This window comes from Zootoca vivipara, chromosome 16 (assembly GCF_963506605.1).
Source record: "Zootoca vivipara chromosome 16, rZooViv1.1, whole genome shotgun sequence".
NCBI lineage: Eukaryota > Metazoa > Chordata > Lepidosauria > Squamata > Lacertidae > Zootoca > Zootoca vivipara.
In genome coordinates, this window is record NC_083291.1 from 39,726,427 (window position 1) to 39,732,426 (window position 6,000).

Genomic DNA, 6,000 nt, shown 5'->3' on the forward strand with positions numbered 1-6,000 from the left:
GGCAAATGCACCTAGGCCTCTAGGAGTTAGCTGCTATGCCTAGGAAAATTCAAGAAAGCAAGATATATATTTTTCTTGTTTTCTTCCTCTAAAAACTAGGTGCGTCCTATGGTCAGGTGATTCCTGTGGAGCAAAAAATACGGTATCATCTTGGTAACCCAGCTTTGTGCACATGTGTGCATAATTCATTTTTTGTTGTTGTTGTTCAGTATCTACAGGATAGTAGTATCTACTGTAGTATAAGAATAAAGTGCAGATTGCTCTCACAGCACCGTTTTTGAGGGTGATGTCTGATGCTGAACTGGCCTCCTCCATTTTCTTAGTTCACATGGGCCTCTTACTTTCCACTAAAGAACAGCAGTAGCCTGAATGAGCCATTTGTATTTTGGACTCCAACTTCCTGGCCAGCATGGCCAATTGTTAGACATTATGGAAGTTGTAGTCAAGCAATATCTGGAGGGCCAAAGGTTGCTATAGGTTATTGTTTTATTATGTTAGCTGGCCAGTCATTTTCTGCAGATTGGGTGCTTCTTGTCTGTGTCTTTTATAGGTTGTACATCAGAGCGATGGTGACAAGGTTACAGTTATTGAAGCATGTGTTACAGTTCATGAAGCCCTTGCAGCTGCTGCTGAGCTGGCCAAACAAGGTAATGGAATGCTGGGATCTTTCCAACCCCGCCCCCCTTGTGTAATTCTCTCATCTTTTGCTTCCTCTTAGGCATCTATATCCCTTCATAATCAAACACTTGGATGCTGCCACCATAACCTCCTATGTGCCATAGCCATCAGAGGCCAAATCACCACTGTTGAGGATCGCTAGAGAATAAGCAGCTTACTCATCATGATTGCTTCAGAAGGACTGGGGAATGAAGGTTGTGACTGTGGAACCATGGCACAGGATGCTTGTGAAGAGAAACTATCCAAGAAAATTCTGGTTCAACTTGCTTTTTTATGACATGTTGTGTCTGCAATTGCCAGTTGTACAAGTGTGGTTATATGTTAGCACTGGAATATCGTCACTCTTCCAAGTGCCCTGCAATTTTAAAAAAAGTGGAATGCCCTCCCAAAGGAGGTGCATTAGTCCCCTTCACTGTGAACTTTTAGGATATACAGTATTTAAAATGATTCTTGTTTACTTGGGCAATTGATGGCTGAAAATTCTGTCCCTAGCAACTCTGTTATGATGTTAGTTTGAGTGTAGTTAATTGCTTTTAGGAATTTTAAACTGTTTTAGAAGGTTGCTTTAAACTGTTTTTTTTAGTTGTCCACTATGGACTCTCTTGGTGGAAGGCTGTGTGCCTACCCCTGTGCTAGGACCTTAATAAGAATCTGCCAGATCTATCAGCAAAACTTGGGTTGTAGGGATTTCACTGGGGAACAAAATGTTTGTTGCATTGACACCTGCAGTTGTTCTAACCTAATTTCAACGTGCTGATTTCATATCTGAAGTCTGTTTTGTTCTGTAAGCTCTAGTTTTTTGCAATTCATGTTTGTCACTTTTCACCTGAATGTTCATTTTTCACAATGCAAGAATTAAATATTTTATTAAACACATAGCTGCTGCTGCTGCTGCTGCTGCTACACTTGTTATATGATTGACAGCTTTGCAGTAGCCTGTTTGTGAACATCTAAGCTTCCTCTTAGAGCCAGTGTGGTGTAGTGGTTAAGAGCGGTAGACTTGTAATCTGGGGAACTGGGTTTGTGTCTCCGCTCCTCCACATGCAGCTGCTGGGTGACCTTGGGCCAGTCACACTTCTCTGAAGTCTCTCATCTCCACTCACCTCATGGAGTGTTTGTTGTGGGGGAGGAAGGGAAAGGAGAATGTTAGCTGCTTTGAGACTCCTTTGGGTAGTGATAAAGCGGGATATCAAATCCAAACTCTTCTTCTTCTTCTTTCCCACCTCTCTCCCCCCACCCTAAATAGCCTCCTGCCAATTGAAAAGAGAGGGGGTTTTTTATATAGAAAGTTTGGTAGAGCTCTGTCAACATTTTGTCACTTTGAGCTCAGGAAGACCAGAACTGAGCAGAGGCACACTCCCACACTGGAAGGTTATCCCAAGTCTAACTTGTGTAGCCCTGCCTACTGGAGCAAGTAGGAAGAAAAATTCATTGTAAAAGTCCTCCTCCACTGTAAGGGGGAAAGTGGGAACACACAACGAATGATATGCAGGTTAAATCTGGTCCAGTTGGCTTGCCAGCCAACTGGCACTTATAAACATCTTTTTAGAATCATAGGCTTGGAAGGGACCATGAGGGTCATCTAGTACGTCATGAATGCATTAATCTTTTGCTCAATGTGGGGCTCAAAACCACGACCCTGAGTTTAAGAGTCTCATGCTCTACTGGCAGGATAGTTCCTCATAATTTGCTTATCTCTCCTTTCTTAAGCCAAATGTGAGTGCATTGGATTAAGAATCAATGACCATGTTGTCTGTGTTTGCAGGCTCCTTCTTCCAGCAAAAGGTCCCCTGTGAGCTGTGAAGAGTACTTTTGCCAACAAATACTGCTTTCTGCCTTTTGATTGGTGGAAGGAATAATGGAATTATGAAAAGTGAGGATTTAAAAGAGCAAAGGTGTCTCTCAAACATTAACTTTTTGACTTCTTGTTTCCAATTTTGACAGAAATGCTGCTAACATTCACAGACTTTGACCTGTCCAATTTACCCCTTTCTCCATCCCTCAGCCATGGTACTTGATTTTTAAACTGGGCTCAAAAGCTTCCTGACAATTTTATGTGGACCAAATAGTGCTTGTCTTACCTGAACCTGTTGACACCTATTCCTGTACCTGGCTACTACCCTACTTGGTTTTCTTCTCTCATGCCTGACATTCCAGGGCCCTGTTGTGTAGTAGATGTTTCCTGGCTGTTTCCTACCAGAAGGTATTGACATAGAATTAGTTTTGCCTGCAGAAATGCATTGGAATGTCACATAAATGCTTTTCCCTAAAGTTCTACTCTCACCCATCAGAAATAGATTGTAACCATCTTCCTGTTTTATACCTACTAAACACAAGTTCTCAACTGTTACCTTTCTGGATAATTTGTATCATAACAGTAAGAGGTAGTGAAAGGACAGAAAGAAAAACTGAGGAAGGTTTGAGCATATGCATGGAAGGCAAGAGGATATATATATATATATATATATAGAGAGAGAGAGAGAGAGAGAGAGAGAGAGAGAGAGAGAGAGCAGAACAGAACTAGATGTTAAGACAGAAAACTGGAGCCCCACGTTGAGTTTCTCCCCACCCCCTCAATAATGTCTAGTGAAAATTAACCATGGCCACACAACATATTGCTGCCCTGTCCTTCTCATTATTGTCCACTGCTGGGAGGGAAACAGAAGCATGATTTTACTGGGACAAGCTTAAGTTCCATTGACTACATTTCCCCTGGACAAGAGCCTTGCTTTTATTTGCAATTTTGCAATTTTATTTTATTTTATACAGTGGTACCTCTACTTACAAATTTAATGCGTTCCGAATGCACATTCGTAAGTCGAAAAAAAATGTAAGTCGAATCCCATAGGAATGCATTGGGAGAAAAAATTCGTAAGTCCCTATCTAAAAATTCGTAAGTAGAAAAAATTCTATCTAAACAGTATCCAAGATGGCGGACGGAGCTCCATTCGTAAGTAGAAACATTTGTAAGTAGAGTTATTCGTAAGTAGAGGTACCACTGTATTGGAATTAGGATTTTGCAAGATGCACTGTACTGCTTTGCTGTAGTAGCATACATCATCTCTTGCAAAACTTAGCTTCACAATATTGTTGAAAACCCATATGCCCAGAGATTTTGTCATTGTGCCCTGAGAGTGGTTGAGTCAACTGAACATATTTTTTTAATCTGCCCATTCTATACAAAATTCATAAACTCATAGCTCCACTCCTAGGCCAACTTAGCTCTGTAGCCAGAGAACGACAGGTTTTGTTTCTGCTGAACAAGTTTACTGGAACAACAGCCTCCTTGGCAGGGGGCATCTTAATGTTATCTGGTGCCATGGTGCGGGGATCCCCTTCCCTCCGGGTGGGCAGCACCTCTCCCTCGGGCCCCTCTGCAGCCCACCTCGCTCCCCCCCCCACGCCGCCATGGCACGCCTTCTGCTTCTTGTCCACCGCGGCCTGACGTGCGGGGATTCTGCCAACTGTGCGGCCTCTCCGGCAGGGAGGAGGCTCCAGGCGCAGCGCGGCATGGCGGAGGCGCCCTCCAGAACTTGCCACCGTGGCACCTTGCGCCAGTAGCCTCTATGGCTAAGACGCCCCTGCTCCTTGGTGGCCAGATTTCTCTTTTCTGGCCCTTAAGCGCCGTAAAGTCAAAATTGACAGCATTGACATGGGTCTAAATGTATAGCCTACTTCTTATTGTCGGTTTAAGTTTTAAGTTCCTTTAGATGTTTAGATGTTTTAATTTTTGTATGGATAAATGTTTATTTCTGACTGATGGTCGAATAAAATCTGATTGATTGCTATACAGTGGTACCTCGACATCCAAATGACTCGACTTCCGAAGTCGACAACCCAGAAGTCTTTTTGCCGCGCGTGCCCTGTGCAGAAGCGCCACATGGTTGGCGCATGCGCAGGATGGGCGCTTTGACAACCAAAGACTTCAACCCACGAAGACGGCCGTGGAACGGATCGTCTGCGTAAGTCGCGGTACCACTATAAATATTGTTGAAAAGACCCAGAGGGTTGAAAACAATACTTTGCAGCATTTTACAGGAAACAGATTTAAGCAAGAACAAAAAATGTGGTGAATAATATTGTGTATGTTTGTGTGTGAGGGCAGAGGTCCTGGCTCAGTAACGGAGCATTTGCCTTGTATACAAAACATCTAAGCTTCAGTCCCCAAAGGCACCTCCAGGTTGGGCCAGGGAAACCCCTGCCTGGAACCCTGGAGAGGCACTGCCAGTCAGTGGACAGCCTTGAGCTAGATCCATCAGTGTTAGGCAGCTGACCTGGTGCAAGGCAGTTCCGTGTTCCCACTTGAAAGCTGTGGAAAATTTGTGGATCTTGACAGCTCTGCAAGTAGATTGTGTTTTTGCTGCAACAGGCTAATACGGCTGTCCTTCTGGAAAAGGTCACATCAATGAAGCCATATAAATTAGCAGTGTGTTCTTATTAATCATCCTCACTGGTATTGGGTTTCTTTAAAATCACTCCCTCTTCCCCTTCAGAAGTCTGTCTTTTGGGGTGTATATTTTGTCTGTAAGCCACCTTGAAACCTTGTGAGAGAGAAAGGTGGAGTACAAATAAATATTTAATAATAATAATAAATACCAAGGAGCAGACAGACACCATGCCTATCTTTTTGTTTGTCTGCTTCTCCTTTATTGCTATTATTATTATTATTATAATACATTTTTTCAGAGAGCGCTTGGCCCCCTTGGAAAAAATGACCCCTTGTCGCCCATCCACGTTCCCTTTGAAGGCACTTTAATGGGGCTCTTTCTTCCTCTGAGGAGAGAAAGCAATACCTGTAAGTACTCTATCATGCAAACTTCACGCAGATTTCGGAGGGCGGGAGTTTTAGGAAGGTTCCTACAAATTAAATCTGCCGAAGTTGCATTCTCATTGGCCTACACACGTCAATCAGCGTGGGGCCCTCTGTCGTTGACCGTTATAAAGGGGAAAGCACGAGGGGACCAGGAAAGAGCGTTGGCCGCCAAAAGAGGGGCGGGGCAAAAGGCTTCCGTTGGGCAGAAGGCGGGACCTGGTAATAGAATATGGGGCGTGGCTCCCGGAGGATCTAGCCAAACAGAAGAGGGGAGCAGTTTTGAGAAGCCGAGAGCAAAGCACAGCCCACTCCTACCCCGCCTGCTGCTCAGCCTGTCATTTCAGAGGAAGAGCGCTCTGTGAAAGAAGCGGCCAATTAGAACTACGGCGCGCCTAGTCGGTTGCCCGGAGAGACCAATCAACGTTCTCTGTCAGACATAATGGCGCGCGAGGAATTTCAAACGTTTGAGGGGGGAGGGGTGGGGCTTATAAGGGGGAGGAGAGGGAGGA